Consider the following 18,180-nt stretch of genomic DNA (forward strand, 5'->3'; position numbering starts at 1 on the left):
CCGAGATGCTGGTCAAGATTAAAGAGAAAGTGAAGAAACAATTTGATGCCGGGTTTCTTAAAGTGGCTAAATATCCTGAATGGGTGGTGAATATTATCCCAGTATCGAATAAGGATGGAAAAGTTCGAATGTGTGTCGACTACAGAGATCTCAACCGAGCTAGTCCAAAAGATAATTTTCCTTTGCCACATCTAGTGGATAATACTGCTGGAAATTCTTTGTTCTTTTTTATGGATGGTTTCTCTGGATACAATCAAATTAAGATGAACCATGAAGATATGGAAAAACGACGTCAGTTACCATGTGGGGAACGTTTTGTTATAAAGTAATACCGTTTGGATTGAAGAACGCAAGGGCATCATATCAAAGGGCCATGGTGACGTTATTTCATGACATGATGCATAAAGAAATAGAAGTTTATGCCGATGATATGATTGTCAAAGCTAAGACAGAGGAAGAACATATTGGGAATTTGAGAAAGCTCTTTAAAAGACTAAGAAGATGCCATCTAAAACTTAACCCAAATAAATGTACCTTTGGGGTGACATCTGAGAAGCTTTTGGGATTCATAGTAAACCAAAAGGAATTGAAATAGAATCAGATAAAGTAAAAGCAATTCAAGACTTGCGACCCCACGAACACAAAAGAAGTCAAAGGATATTTTAGGGAGATTGAATTATATAGCTCGGTTTATTTCACAATTGACTGAAAAGTGTGATCCCATATTCTGCCTTCTTCACAAGAATAACTCAGGGGAATGGAGTGAGGATTGTCAAAGAGCTTTTGAAGCAATGAAAAGATATTTGTCTAGCACTCCAATCTTAGCGCCACTCATCTCAGGCAAACCATTGATCCTTTATTTGTCAGGTTATGAAAATTCAATGGGGTGTGTGCTGGGGCAACGTGACCAAACTGAGAAGAAAGAAAGGGCTATCTATTATCTCAGCAAGAAGTTCACTGAATGTGAGACAGATACTCACCAATTGAAAAGTTGTGATGCTCTTTAGTATGGGCTACCCGAAGGCTTAGGCAATATATGTTGTATTATACTACTTGGCTTATATCCAAGCTTGATCCCTTGAAGTATCTTGGTGTGTCTGCATTATCTGGAAGATTAGCTCATTGGCAGATCCTATTGTCCGAATTGACATCCAGTATGTAAACCAGACAGCAATTAAAGGAAGTGTTATAGCAGAATTCATTGCAAGTAGGGCTTCGGAAGAATATGAGTCGTTGAGCTTTGATTTCACAGATGAGGATTTAATGACTATTTCGGTGGAAGAAGTAGTTGCATCCACTAGTAAATATTGGAAGTTGAACTTCGATGGTGCTTCAAATGCCATGGGAGATGGAATCGGAGCAATTTTGGTCTCACCAGAGGGAGAACATTATCCTTTCACCAGTCGACTTAATTTTGATTGTAAAAACAATATGGCCGAGTATGAAGCTTGTGTTCTGGGTCTTAGAGCTGCCGTTGAACGCAAAGTAAAAATGCTCAAGGTGTATGGGGATTCAGTTTTGGTAATCTACCAGCTCAGAGGAGAATGGGAGACAAAAGATCCCAAGCTTGTAGAATATGTAAGTTGGTTATGGACTTGTTGAAGAATTTGAAGAAGTAACTTTCAATTACCTCCCCAGAGAAGAGAATCAAATGGCAGATGCCTTGGCCACATTGACAGCAGCCTTTAAGATGAGCGAGCATTCAAATATGTCACTCATTGAAATGAAGGCTTATGAGTATCCAACCCATTGTTTTAATATTAAAGAGGAAGAATATAGAAACCCTTGGTATTATGATATTTTGCAATATATAAGATATCAGAGTTATCTAGAACAGGCGACTGAGAATGATAAGAGAACCATTAGAAGAATGGCATCAGGGTATGTGCTAGATGGTGAGACCTTATACAAGAAAAGTCTGGATAAGGTCTTGTTAAGGTTTGTTGACACGAAAGAAGCCAAGTTGATTCTTGAAGAAGTACATGAAGGAATATATGGTACCCATGCTAATGGACATGTTATGGCTAGGCAGATTATGAGGTTTGGGTATTATTGGTCAACTATGGAAACAGACTGTATCAATTATACCCAAAAATGTCACAAATGCCAGATTTATGGAGATAAGATACATATTTCTCCTCATCCGTTGCATGTAATGACAGCACCGTGGCCATTCTCATTGTGGGGTATGGATGTTATTAGATAAATTTTGCCCAAAACTTCAAATGGTCATCGCTTTATTCTGGTAGCCATAGATTACTTCACCAAGTGGGTAGAAGCAGCTTCTTATGCAAATGTTACCCAGTCGACGGTATGCAAATTCTTAAAGAATGAGATCATTTGTAGATATGGTTTTCCAGAGAGGATTATCTTCGATAATGCATTGAATTTAAACAATAAGATTATGGACTTGGTCTATAAGCAATTCAAAATAAAGCATCATAATTCCACCACTTATCGCCCAAAGATGAATGGGGAAGTAGAGGTGGCTAATAAGAACATCAAAAGGCTCATAGAGAAGATGACTGAGACTTATAAGGATTGGCATGAGAAGTTATCATATGCTCTGTTTTCTTATCGAACTGCAGTACAGACGTCGACTGGGTAACTCCATTTTCTATGGTATATGGGATGGAAGCTGTCTTACTTATTGAGGTGGAAATTCCCTCACTTCGGATTTTGTCAGAGGTAAAGCTAAATGAGGCAGAATGGGTACAGGCTAGGTATGACCAATTGAATTTGATTGAAGAAAAGAGATTGAGAGCTATTTTTCATGGTTAGATGTACCAAAAAACGTATGATACGAGCACATCATAAGAAAGTCCACCTTCGAGAATTCCATAAGGAAGATTTGGTGCTTAAAAGGATTTTGCCTGTTCAGAAGGATTTCCGAGGAAAATGGATGCCTAATTGGAAAAGACCTTATGTTGTCAAGAAAGCCTTTTATGGGGGAGCTCTAGTCTTAACCGAAATGGACGGATCAAAATTACCCTATCTAGTGAATTCCGACGCTGTTAAGAGATATTTCACTTGAAGAAGAAATGAAAAAAGGAAAAAGAGAAAAACGAAAAATGAAGAAAATGAAAAATGAAAAAAAATAATAAAAAAATGAAAAGAAAAAATGAAAAATGATGAAAAATGAAAAGAAAAAACGAAAAAGAAAAAAAAAAGATGATGAAAAAAGAAAAAGAAATAAAAGGGGGTTCAAGATGAAAATCCGTAAAGGGCGTCTTGAAACCAAATGAGGTCTCAAGTTGAAAACCCACAAAAGGGTGACTTGAGTTTTGTTTAAATACAGAATTCATGCATGGTGGAGGTTCTGAATTGATTTTGGAAGTAGAAAGAGCTCCTGATATGGGTAGTAACAATAGCAGTTGGCAATCAAGGTTGAGACTAAAGATTAACGAGTCTTGATTGAAACAACCAGGAGAGAAATTGAATGCACATGAGATTCAAAATTGGTTTAGGGCATCCAATAATGGGAGATTTTGGGAGTTTAGAAGTAGCTTCACACTCTTAAACATCATCACAATTTTGGAGATCCTTTTGACAGAAGCTGTACTCGAGGAATTCTAACGGCGTGTCAGTTCAAAAGCATTTACATTATTGATATTTGAAGAGGCCTACTCTTTTGTTCTTTTACTGTTTCCAGTTAAAAGTTTGCCATGTAGTTACCTAAAAATTCTTTGTATTTATATAAATAAAGAGATGTATTTTCTTGTTAGTTTCCCTTTTGCAAGCATCTTATTTTGAAAAGTTAAAACATATAGCTTAACTTGAAGTACATGAGATCATTTTGTATTATTGCAAAAGGTTTTGGAAAATGCAGGTATTTGAAGCTAATAATGGTTTTAACATGTAAGCTTGTGTGGTTACAGGAAGCTAAAACCTCGGAACTTGAAAAAATCTCAGCCATTAAAAAATGACCCAAAGAGAGTGTCATTAATTAAGAAGTTGGTTATGGGTACCGGTGGGTTTTAAAGAAATAAAGAAGTCAAGGTCTTGTTAAACTGAAGGATATGGTATTGAGATTGTAAACTGGGGTGAACTAGTCAAATTTTATGTGCCCAAGATGAAACAGAGTTCCATCGAGATCAAAGGAGATGGTGTTCATTCGAAGAAGAAAATGCATTAAATTGCATAATTGCATACATTTTAGACACGAATAGGATCATGGCATTCATAATTACATAATGACTTAAGCATTTACAGGTTTCCCAAAGATAGTTGAAGATTGAAGATATTGAAGCATCGAGATGCAAATAACTATTTTGAGATCTTGAAAAGAATGATGTTTATACGAAAACTGAGCCAAAGCAGATTCACATATCCAATGGCTTCCGGACAAGCTTTCACGATGGAGATGGTTTTTCAGAAATTTTCTCAATTTTTGAGTATGCTAATTTCAAGCATATATTAATGATTGACAATGTTTGATTTTCAGGTTCGACATTCGAAATAAATCAAACTTAAGCCTTCACGGAAGAGTAGCGAAGCAAATCAAACTGAAGCATTCACAGAAGAATAGTGAAGAAAATGAAGATTGTTCGAGTATTATACTCCTTGAACGAATAAGGAGCAGACCCGTTTTATGAAGATTGTTCAAGTCCCATACTCTCTGAAGGAATAGAGAGCGGACCCGTTTGTTGAAGATTTTTTGAGTCCTATACTCTCTGATAGAATAGGGAGGGAGCAGACTCGTTTATTGAAGATTGTTCGAGTTCTATACTCTCTCAAGGAATAGAGAGCGGAATCGTTTGTTGAAGATTGTTCGAGTTCTATACTCTCTGAAGGAATAGAGAGCGGGCCCATTTGTTGAAAATTGTTCGAGTCCTATACTCTCTCAGGAATAGAGAGCGACTCTTTGTTGAAGATTGTTCAAGTTCTATACTCTCTGAAGGAATAGAGAGCGGACCCGTTTATTGAAGATTGTTCGAGTCTTATTCTCCCTGAACGAATAGGGAGCAGACACGTTTGCTGAAGATTGTTCGAGTCTTATACTCCTTGAAAGAATGGGGAGCGGACCCGTCATTCGAAGTTTTTTCAAGTCTCATTTATCCCGAAGTAACAGTGAGTGGTTTAATCTTTTGAAGTTCTCATGACCGGACAAACTCGATCATCTTTTGATCTTTGCTCTATTCTCGTTATACGACAATGAACAAAGAGGGGCAGCTGTAGATACTCGATTTGTCCGGGGTCGAGTCGGAGTAGACCCGAAGCAATAGCAACCTAACTCGACCCCAATGACCCAACAAAGTATTCGTCAGTTCACGTGAGGGTTCCCTACAACAAATGGAAATTTCTTTTCAGCCATGTATGATAACTGGTAAGTTATCAGGAGTTACCAATAAGATCGGGGGTCCATTATCATGGGCAAAAAGAAACTATAAAGGGGTTAAGGAGGGTCGGCTTTAAAAAATTAACCACCAGATATTATAGGGGAGATTACACAGACGAAAAAGGGAGAGAAGAGACTAGAGGGGAGAAAGAAAAAACACTCCCAGACTGATTTTTTTACAGAGAATAGCAAAAAAACAAAAGAGATTGTACTGTATTTTTCTCATATTTGATAATCAAAGGAAACAGAAGAGTTCGCTCGTTTCATTGAACCAAAGCAATACACAGAATCAAAAAGGGTATTTATTTTTTTTAGTTTTAATTCTCAATTGTTTTCATAATTTTCTTATGTATTCATGTGTTTTGAACCGAAACCAAGTCAAAATCATAAGGAGATAGTTTAGACGTTTACCTTAGTTGTCTCATTTTGCCTCCTAGTTGTTCGAGTCTACATTGTCAATATAAAGGGACTATGTTAGTTGGAAATAGATTCATTATAAAATAGAAAGAAGATGGTCTTGATAGTTTACCTTACAATGCGTGGGGTTTAGAGTCAAAGTTTTCGGTTTTCGAAGTTAGGGGTCGATTGTGATATTGTTGAGCGTTCAAGACTCTTAATCGAAGGGGATAAAGACATTTTTGATTCTTTAGATTTTTGGGTTGTGTTCACTGCTCGTTTTAGTACCGACCGAATGGTTAAGATTCACCATAGGAACGGTGGCCGGCGATATTTAGTTGCGGGTTGGTGAGAACGGCATTATGAAAGAAGGAAGTATGAAGTGGCCGGTGAACATGCAAAAGAGGAGTGGCAGCTGGTCTCCTTTTCTGGTCTGCAGTGTGTGAAAATGAGAGGGGGTTTGGAGAAGAAGAGTGAAACGTGAGGCAGGGGTACACGTGAATTAGGTTTAGTTTTAGGTTGTGTAAATTTAGGTTTTATACAATATCTTTTGGGTTAATTAATTTTTGGCCACCGAATTTGCTTGGTAAAATCAGGTTTTCAGTCCCCAAATTTTAATCTTCTTTTACACTTTAGTCACCATTAGGGCTGCTTTTGAATTTAATCCTTTGTGTTTGTCCTGATTTAACTATTTTCTCGTTTTTAATTTTAGTTGTAGTTTTGTTGGGTTATTTAGGTGTAGATCCCTTGTCATTTATGTTTGTTTTTATTTAAGTCTTTGTTTTAATTTTTATTTCGCTTGTTTAATTGTGTGTGTATTTAAATTTAGTCATTATTTTAACATGTATATTTTTTTAAAATTTATAGTTTAGCATGTCATGTTTTCGTTTTTTGTATTTAAGTCACATTTGTATATTATATGTTAATATGCATGGTTAATGATTTTTAGTTAAAATACATGTATGTAATTTTCTGTATGTCACGTTGTATGATGTTTTTAATTTTGTTTAATTAATTTTGGCATGACATCCTTTTTTACACGATTCGCATGGTAACCTCATTTTCATAACTCGACATATTACATAATTGGATTAAGGGTAATACACTTTTAATTTAAAATTATTTTAAGTGGGTTGTCATAACGCATTTAAGGTCCGCTTTTAATGATTTTAAAATAAAAGTGTATATCATTAGTGACGCCTAAAAATTGATCCATCACTTTAAAATTTGGGAATAGAAGAAAAAGAAATGTTCATCTATTTAAATTTATCGAGAAAAGGTTGTTATATCTTTTAATATCTGGTCTCGATATTTGTAAATAATCGAACGTTCTTTATCTTTCTAAAACGACTTGGTAATTTTAATTTAATTTATTTGGGTGCTTTTGAATATTATTAAATTCACATCTTTGTTCTATGGGATCAAAAATCAAATTAAGTTTGAATTTGTAAAGTTCATTGCAAAGACGTTAATTAATCGACTAGGTACCGATTTAGGGTGTTGTGGGGGTGTTAATCATTCTCCAAAAGTAACCGACTCCCGAACTCATTTTTTGGTAACGCAGATCACAATTAGTTGTTTTAATTAAAATTAATTTTTATTTAAAATAATAAAACATTTGTGGGTGCCCAATCACACCCTAATCAAGGATTGGTGGCGACTCTTTGAATCGTATTTTTTGCCATCGTAAAGAAAATCCAAAATATTTCGAAACGAGAGGACTTTTAAATCATATTTGTTTTTAAATTAAAAATCAATTGAAAGAGGATAATTAAGAATTAATCTGGTTTTTAAAATCTCACTTTTAAGAAAAAAATCGTTTCGACAATACAGTTGCTTCACTTTTAACCAGGAAGACATGGTGCCCACCATCGAAGAGTATGCTACACTACGAAAAGATCAGACTTGAGAAGGCCTACATCAAACAAATTAAAAGTCAGCCTTTTAAGAATGGACCGGCCAAGGTTGCAGGGGTTGACGAAAAATAGGTAACTGACCGGGCTCGATGTAAAGGCAGCATGGAAGAAATTGCCTAGCTTCATAGCAAGCAACTGATGAAGACCATCCCGATGAGTGGAAGACAATATATCTCTTCACCCTAGGTCTGTATAACATGATTATATTCCCAAAGACTTTGGGATACATTGATATAGCCATGGTGGAATTGTTTGAACAAATACTGAGGAGAGTAAATCCAGCATCAACGATCTTAGCCGAGACCTTCTGCTCTCTACACCACTGCAGAAAGATTGGCGGAGAAAGGTTCATTGGGTGTGCTCAGCTCTTCCAAGTTTGGATTCACAGTCATTTCTAGAAGACTAACGGGGTTGCTTATTGCCAATTTAGCACTACTTATTCTCTTTTGGGGGAATTCATCACTCTGAAATAGCATGAAGGTGCCTTTAAGGAAAAATGGATGAAAGTCTTCACAAACCTTCCGGAACGGGATATAGTGTGGAGAACTCCTTGGTTGACCCACATCGACATTCTCTTCCGATGTGAGGATTCAGACATTATGACACTGCTTGGACTATGAGGATGAGTTGGGTATTCTACGTTTCTAGAACTTCGACAGTATGGGGCATGTTAGTTCGTCCCAGCAACATATGAACTTTTTGGATCATATTTTGTGTACCTTGGTGACAACTATAAGAAAATGATCAATGAAGTGGCTGAGTCATAGAATGAAGTGTTTTGAATGGATGTCGTGGCTGCCAAAGACATGCTCACTCCGGACTATGTAGAGTGGCGAAAGTTAAGGAAAAATGACAACATCCCAGTGCCAGATTGTGAGGACACCCGGACCATGGAGGAACATCTCAGGCCTGTCCCGTCCGAACCTGAGATAACAAGGGAAGAGTTTAAAGCTATGAACAATGATTTGAAGCAGAGGGTAAGAGAACTCGAGGTTGAACGCTACTAGTGGAAGTTAGATATCGATACTCAGAAAGATCGGGCAGACAAGCTGGAGAAAGAACAGAAGAAGATCTATTTTGAGCTTAAGGACTTGAGAAAAGGGTACCAAGAGCAGTCCAGAGTAACTCCAATTTGAAAAGAAATTTTTGAGTACTGGAAAGATGAAGCTCATATCCTGAAAAGAAAGTTTGAGGGTCCTGATGAGAGAGAGACTCTGAAGGAACAGCTGAAGATTGCTCAGAGGTGCTTAATAGACAGTCAACATCAAAACAAGCGCTTGAGAATCCAGGTAGCTGATCTGGAGAAATCTCTTCAGAAACAACAAGAGCATGATCGTAAAACCATAGCTGAGTTAGAAGCTATTGTGGATGGATTCAAGAAGCAAGCGAGCGAGCTTCAGATAGTGCCCTTTGATGGAGGTTTATAGTGGCATTTCTGTTGGGAGCAAGCTCAACAAAGGGTAAAGGCAAGAGATGCAATCATCCACAACTTCCTAGAGCAAGTACAGAAAGCAGCTCGTCATTTGCATGGCTTAACAAGGGAAGTCGGAGTGGTTCGATAAGGCATCCAACCAGTGACAGATGAAGGAATAATACTTGTCAACCTACTAGAAGCTGCTCGAGGTCTAGAAGATTTAGTCTGGATGTACCTTTAGATTGTTTTTATGTCTCTTAAAAGATAAAACACTTTTGTTTAAATAAAGATTATTTATAATAACAAACATTTTTATGGATCAATGCCTCTAAATCACATACATCATGCATCTCATCCTTTGCATTTTATATTTCATGTTTATTTTTATATTTTCCATGTTTTTACATTCATATTAACTGACAGAACATGTCTCAGAAAGAGAAAACACCAAGTTTATCTCCACGAGCTCAAGACACACACATCATTCGCACAACACTCGAACAAAGAAGAGGCAAATGGAGGCCATAATCGAAAAAATCGAGGAGAACATGGCGAAATTGCAGAAAGAGCTGGAAGATAAGATAACCCAGAATAGTCAGAGTACCCTTGATTCCATCACGAAAAGCCAGGAGTCCTTGGTCGATCAAATCGTGGCCAAGTTATTCGGTTTACGATAGACAAGTACATCAGGGGCAGGTTCATCCCAAAGGGTGACTATACCATAAGTGGTTGTCTCACCCGGGATCTTACCCAAACTGTAAGGGGACTTATCAGCGACAAAAGGAAAAACCTCATCTGTTGCAAAGATGCAAACTTCTACAACCAATCCTGACAACCATCCGGATGATTACCATATCCTAGATTTTGATGAGGAGGACAAAGCAAAGAAAATGGAAGAAAAGATTAAGCTGTTGGAAGACCAGATGAAGATGGTCAAAGGGGACCACAACTACTATGGAGTGGATGCAATGGAGCTTAGTCTGGTCCTAGATCTGGTGCTTCCACCAAAGTTCAAAGTCCCTGAATTCAAAAAATTTGATAGAAATAGTTTCCCCTCGGCCCACATCATGATGTTTTGTCAGAAAATGACAGGGTATGTGGGAAATGATCAACTCCTGATTCATTACTTCCAGGAGAGCTTGTCTGGTTCAGCTATCTGATGGTACAATTAGCTTAACCGATCTCATATCAAGACATGGAAAGACTTAGCCAAGTCTTTCTTGGACCAATACAAGCACATTAATGACATGAGACCAGACCGGGTTATGCTGCAAAGCTTGGAGAAGAAGCATAACGAGAGTTTTCAATAATACGCACAGAGATTGAGGGATTTGGTTGTGCAAGTTCATCCATCTTTGGATGAAAATGAAACTAGAAAGCTCTTTTTGCAAACTTTGAGAGCCCCTTACTTTAGGTACATGGTTGCAATCCCATCAGGAAACTTTTCAGACTTAGTTATGGCCGGTGAAATGATCGAGTTGGCCGTAAAATAAGGCAAAATAGAGGGAGATGAATCAAGCAAGAAGTCTCCTATGAAGAAAGATAGATAGATCAACAACGTTAACACCTACAATTCCAACAAATGTGTTACAATCTTTGGCACAAAAACCACTACAGTTGTACCGTAGGTACTTCTAAACAAAATCAGAGATAACCTAAAAAGGAAAGGGAAAGGGAATATTTCGACCCTATTCCCATGACCTACAAAGAGCTTTACCAACAACTTTTTGACACCTATGTAGTCTCACCATATCTGGTGGAACCCATGAAGCCCTCATACCCTAAGTGGTATAACGAGAATGCTCATTATGAATATCACGACTGTGTCCCAGGGCACACTATTAAGAACTGTTACGCATTCATGAGAATCGTGCAGAAGATGCGTGACAAGAACCAGATCTACTTCAATAACTCGGGGGCATCCAAGTGAGGGGGAAGATCGTTTCATCATTTGCAACACTTTGTTTGAATTTGTTTTTCATCCTTTCTCAAGTTTTTATAAGGGCATTTAAATAACTTTATGTGACTTTAAAGATGGCGAGCAATAAATTAAATTTGTAAACGTGTGATTTTTTGAATATCGAATGAATTAAAAAACTTTATAAATGATTCAGAGTTACGAATCTTTGACAAAGTAACATGATAAAATAAGGACTTTGACCTTACCCAAGAAGATACGCTCAAACACCGTACCCTTCTCTTGCAAATAACCAATATAGGCTTCTCCTCTCATAAGGAAAAATAGGCGCGGACAACAGGGGGCATCTTTGGCATATGACTTTACTATACTTTTTGTTTAAGACGTTCAATGATGGTCATGATCTTTACAGACGGAATAGTCGAGTAGATAAATCTAGTTTAGGTCAGTTGCTTGGAAATTGAACTCTAAAGATGAAATTTTTTACTTTCAACAAATACCTAGACTATAATAGGTTCTTCTTAACAATCTTAAGAAATTAAATCTGTAAAGCTGAGCTATTTCACTAAGGCAATTGGTTATAGAGGAAACTCGAGAGCCCTTGCTTTATGAATAGATTGCGTTCAAACCATGACATTGCTCGGACACTTGGTAATTCGGTGTTTGCCCACTACTATTGTCAGGCCGAAGACTTTGTGATGAGAAGAACCCTTCAGTTAACCTGATAAAAGTTGTTATAATGTTAAGTTGTCCCTATAAAACAATTGGGTAAACGCCTCGACTTTATGGATTCAGCTAGCCAGATAATGGCAAATTAAATCAAATTTATCTAAACAATAAATTTTCGGTAATGATGGACTAAGGGAGGAACACCTGTTATAGTCAATTTCACACGAGCACTCAAGAATGTCATTTTTAGACCAATATTTTTGCACTACCTTTGTTAAATAAATCTACAAAGCTTGAATAAATGAAAGATTTCAGAGGATCGAAATAGAAGGTCTGTTAATTAATCATGCTAGTTGCGTTATTTTGTTCGCATCCAATTAAAATTTCAAGCCAAGAAAAAGGCATGTTGGAGTGACCGAAAAATGACATTTTTTTTATGGATGAAACCTTCGAAAATAGGAGACTAGCCTAAAGCCAACTCATCCATTTGAACATTTGTCAAAGAGCTATAACTCTGAAAGCATTAAAAGAGCTATTTATTCTTTTGATATACTTTGAACTCGTGTTTATGATTTGATTCAACTGCAAGCCTGAATTAAGGAGCAATGTTTTACATACTTCTTATATATTTTTTCCCTCCTAAAATAAGAGAAAGGAAAAAAACATTTTTAAACAGGACAGTCTCAAATGTGAAAGATTACAACCCGAGAAGAAAATGGGGCATGGTCGGTCCCAAGTACAAGACTGGCAGACAAAAATGAGACTCCATCCCGACGATAAAATAACCAATTCATGTTGCATGCATCTTAGGCATACTTAAGAGCATCATATTCATCATTTTTTTGTATAATTTTTTTTTGCAGCTTTTAGAGTCAATTTCAACTTCACAGCGAATGATATTGGAATCAACAAACAACTTTCCAGCTTCATTCAGAGTCAATTTCAACTTCACAACGAAGGATATTAGACTCAACAAACAACTTTCCAGTTTCATTCAGAGTCAATTTCAACTTCACAACGAATGATATTGGACTCAACAAACAACTTTCCAATTTCATTCAGAGTCAATTTCAACTTCACAACGAAGGATATTGGACTTAACAAACAACTTTCTAGTTTTAGTCAGAGTCAATTTCAACTTCACAGCGAAGGATATTGGTCTCGAAGAGACACAATTTACTAGAGATTGGATTTCAACTTCACGATGAAGGATATTCAACTCAAAGCCAAATTGGTGAAACTTACTCAAGATTGGATTTTAACTTCATGATGAAGGATATCCAACTCAAAACTAATTTGGCAAAACAACCCTAGGATTTTAACTTCACAACGAAGGATATCCAATACAAGGCTCAACTTCACAACAAAGGGGCCATCCACGATTTCAACTTCACGACGTGGGATATCATGCCCACCAGCAACATTGATCTTTAGATTGGATTTCAACTTCATTTCGAAGGATATCTAATTAAAGGCTCAAATTCACAACGAATGGGTCATCCACGATTTCAACTTCACGACGAAGGATATCGTGCCCACCAACAACATTCATCTTTAGATTGGATATCAACTTCACGATGAAGTATATCCAATTCAAGGCTCAACTTCACAACGAAGGGGCCATCCACGATTTCAACTTCATGACGAAGGATATCGTGCCCACCAATAACATCCCTCTTTAGATTGGATTTTAACTTCACAACGAAGGATATCCAATTCAAGGCTCAACTTCACAACGAAGGGGCCATCCATAATTTCAACTTCATGACAATTGATATTGTGCCAACTCTAGATTGGATTTCAACTTCACAACAAAGGATATCCAATTCAAAGCTCAACTTCACAGCGAATGAGCTTTCCAGTTTCATTCAAAGCCAATTTTAACTTCACGGTGAAGGATATTGGACTCGAAACAACGCAACTTGCATAAGATTGGATTTCAACTTCATGACGAAGAATATCCAATTCAAAGCTCAACTTCACGACAAAGGAGCCATCCACGATTTTAACTTCGCAACGAAGGATATCGTACCCAAAAGATTGACCCAACTTCACGACGAAGGAGTCATCTGTAACACAATAACATCGAAGTCTTTAGGTCAAGTTTCATCTTCACGACTAAGTATCTTGAGCTATAAGATGATCAGGAGCTACTTGCCAAAGCTTTGAGTTCGATTTTAACTTCACGACGAAGGATATCGTGCTCAGAATTTTTTCAGTTCAACTCAACCTCACGAAGAGGGAGTCATTTTGTGATTCAATCCAAATTGACAAACCAGTCTTAATATCAGATTTCAACTCTACGACATAGGACGTTCAAAATGGACAAAATTTTTCTTTTAATCTTTACTCTATTTTCGTTACACGATAATGAGCAAAGAGGGGCAACTGAAGACACTTGATTTTGTCCACTTAAATTAATATTATTATATAATAAATTATATAATACATATAAATTTACATTTTATTTTTATTTCTATAGGTCCAATATTACAAGCCCAGCTACAAAGGAAGTATAAATGTGTGAGGCCCAACAGACCAAGCCAGCATGCGACCCGGCTCAAGATCCGAATCAATCCAGAACTCGCGACCCAAACCAGTAAGCTAGGGTTTTCAGAACCCTAGCCCTTTTTTACCCTAGCGATGTAATCCTTATTTTGTACACCTCTCCAACCTCAAACCATCCATCAATCTTTTCGCTCACAACCAACAAACGTGGATGTGTGGAACACAAACAAAGAAAGAGTTTTGTTAAGAATCAAACACCTAAAAATATGATCTATTCGTATTAAAAATAGGCTTGTAAATCAAACACAACACCCACAAGATTGTACACGATTTACACACTATGATTAAGCACGAAAATCACACAAAAACTCAAGAAGCATTGTAAGAGCGTTCGGAGTATTTTTCAAAGTGAAATAATAGGTAAACTTTTTTTACCTCGCTTTCGGTTGTCTTTGCTTTGCATGTTACACGTACGTTGCCCTTGGTTCGAAAAAGCACCGATTTGCCGATGAACATGGGGGGCTTTGTAACATCCTCAATACCGGGTTAGTGACCAAATTGTAAATTTTAGAATTTGGTGATAAAAGTAGAATAGTTCAATAGTTCAATGATTTATTTAGAAATATTTCCTGAAAGTTATTAGTAATTATCAAAAGAATTAAGGGGAAAATTGGTCATTTGATAGGAAATATATTTTTTCCTTGATAAGAATAAATCACGTTGGGGGGAGAGTTATCTGGAAACTCTATTCTTCTTCTTCTCGTGTTCCCAAGCTAGAGAAAAGGTGAGTTTTCTATTTAGTTGATTATTTGTTGATTTTAAGGTTGGTTTATGATCATTAGATGATAACTAAGCTTAAGTTATCTTATAATCAAAAGATGAAGAAGTTATGAATGATTAAAGTGAAGGAGTTTATAAATGAATTTATGGAAAAAAGTGATAAGTTGAATTTGAAGTTAAATTTGACTTGTCATCAGCTTAATTAAGATATATGAAGTAATATACTTGAAATTAGAACATATTGAAAATTTGGGTATGATTATTGATTCTATATGAAAGATGGGATTTAGAGGTTTAAGATGAGATAAATAGATATAAATTGATTTAAGTATGTGTATTTGAGTTAATAATATGAAAGGGGATGAAACATTAAGAATTGAAGCTGGAAATAGTGAATTTTCGTGCTTGAATAGTGATTTATGGGCAAAATTTACAGATTTCTATAGGGGTATCGATACCTTAGGTAGGGTACCGATACCTCAGTTAGGGGTGTATCGATACCCTATAGAGGGTACCAATACCTACTTTAAACAAGAAATGAAAATAACCTTTCTTTTAGTTTAAGAAATGAGAGATTAGAGTATATCAATTAGGATACTAATAGGGATCCATGTATTATTATGTAGATATAGAACGTAAGCTTGTTCCGGAACAATCAAAGAATTAGGATCAAGTCAAAGCAAGCAAGGCTAAGGTGAGTGCAATTTAAATTGTACTTATGTTATTGATCAAACATTGGCTTGCGATGAGCCTGTGACGGAGTTACTATGGTAAGAAGTAACTTCTAAAATGTTATTTGATTATTATATGTGCATGAATACATGAAAATGGGTATATGATATTATATGTGACATGATCTGCATGCTTACATGGATATACAATATGTATTATATGTTATATGAAATGACATAGATGGTTACAAATACATGTGGTATGTGACAGAATAAAAGGTATAAGTGATCACAAGAGAAATAACATGAGTATATGAATATATGAAATATAAAAATAATGCTCATGGTATATGATACGGGAGCTATAGGTATAGTTGGCATACCAAGAGTCGAAGGTCTACGCGGTCCTTCAGGACATATACAGAGGTCCTTCAGGACAAATACATAGGTCCTTCGGGACAAATTTCACATGCCCCTAGTGGGACCCCATACAAGTTGTGGTGATAGCATAAGTGCACAACCTCAATGTACTCGAATACCTTAAGTTATCAGTAATGTACATGGGCATACAAAAGGTATAAAAAGTGTTTGCATTATTATATGTTATTGTTATTTACATGGAATCATATATGACATGATTCAATAAGTAGATGATATGTTCATATTTACATGAAATGCATTATTATTATATGTTATGCCTTACTAAGTCTATGACTTAGCGTGTAAGTGATTTACACGTAGGTATTGAAAAGCGAGAGGATCAAAGCTAAGCATTAGAACAAAATATCTCCACTTGAAGATCATATCAGAAGTAAATTACACAGTATGTTTTGTTATGTAATATATAGGTTGGCATGTAAACAAAGTCGATAAATTAAGTATGAGTGCCCTGATCGAGTTTCGAGAATATTTTAAATGTATTTATTTAAATGATAAATGTATAGTTATGAAAGTTTAAATTTTATGAGTTTTATATAAGTGGATCGAAAACACTGTAGCAAGGGTATCGGTACACTGTAGCAGGGTATCGATACACTGTAGCAGGGTATCGATACACTGTAGCAGGGTATCGATACCCTTGTAGCGTTCTGGAAATTTTTTTAACATCGATACTGTTCATCAATCTTCACAATACTATTTAAACAGTATCGGTACTATTCATTCCATATAGTACTATTCATAAAAACATTTTTATCTTAAATTTGTTATAATGAAACATAATTCAATAGTATATGATAGTATTTTCTTAATATAAATTCAAATGCTCTATTATTTTGTAAGAATATTGTTTTAAAAAGTCAATGTGACATCTCAGACTTGTATCCGGGTCGGGTACGGGTTGGGGGTGTTACAGGCTTACCGAGATCTTTCAAGTTAGATCTAGTCCCCGAGGCTTGATTTTTAACAAAATCGTTTTGATTTTTTAAAAGAGAAGAAGAAAAAGTTTTCGAAAATTAAAAAAAAGAATATTTTTAATGGATCTAATCAATGGCGACCGGCGAGGCTGCGTGTGGCCGATTTCTGGAAACAAGTGGCGGTGTGTTCTTCAGCATGAAGAACATGCGAGAGAGAATAAGTAATGGGGGGAGAAGCTTTGTTTAAAACATAACAAATGAGAAGCTTTAAAATAAATTTGGGTTTTATAGGACCCATCGACCCGATTCAGCTCCGCATGTCAACCCGACCCACGATATAGACCCGCGTGTTTTTATCTAAAACTGGGATAATCCCCAGTTTGGTCCCCCCTATTTTTTAACATTATATTTTATCCCCTGAATTTGATTTTGACGCTAATTATCCTAAATTTGGCCACCCAATTTTGTTTTTACTCAATTTAATCCACTATTATATAAATAATTATATTTTTTTCATTTATTTATTTTATATATTTTTTCTTTCTGTTTATTTATATTATTAATTTTTTTTTATTCTATTATATATTTTTATATCATTATTTTATATATATATATATATATATATATATATATATATTTATTTATTATTTTGTTTTCCTCATATATATTCTATTTATTTATCTATTTTTATTTTCTTATTGCTTTTATTTATTTATTTATTTACATATTCTTTTTACTATGATTTTCCTATATTTTATTTATTTCATTTTTTCTTGTTTTTATTTTTTATCTTTTCATCTTGTTTATTTTATTTTGTTTATTTTATTTATTTATTTTCTTTATTTTTTAGTTATTTCATTTATGTTTCTTTATTTTCATTTTCTTTATTTTATTTACTTGTTATCTTTATTTTATTATATTTTTTTCCTATATCTTTCTTTACTCTTTCTATTTAATCTTCTTTATTTCATTTGTTTTGTATTTTGTTTGTTTTTGTTGCCTTTTTTATTTAACGCATTTCTTGATTTCTTAAGGGTTCACTTTTAAATCTATCAGAGGTAAGTAATTTGGATCGTTATTTTACCTTTTAATTTAAGCTTTCAACTTTATTAATTAAAGACAACTGGAAATTACGTAGTACCGAAAGGGCAGTTCAAGGGTGCTAACCCTTCCTTGACTGTAATAGACTCCCGAATCCGACACATCTTTGGAAAG

The sequence above is a fragment of the Hibiscus syriacus genome, unplaced genomic scaffold (genome assembly GCF_006381635.1).
Source record: "Hibiscus syriacus cultivar Baekdansim isolate YM2019G1 unplaced genomic scaffold, ASM638163v2 tig00111650_pilon, whole genome shotgun sequence".
Classification (NCBI taxonomy): Eukaryota; Viridiplantae; Streptophyta; class Magnoliopsida; order Malvales; family Malvaceae; genus Hibiscus; species Hibiscus syriacus.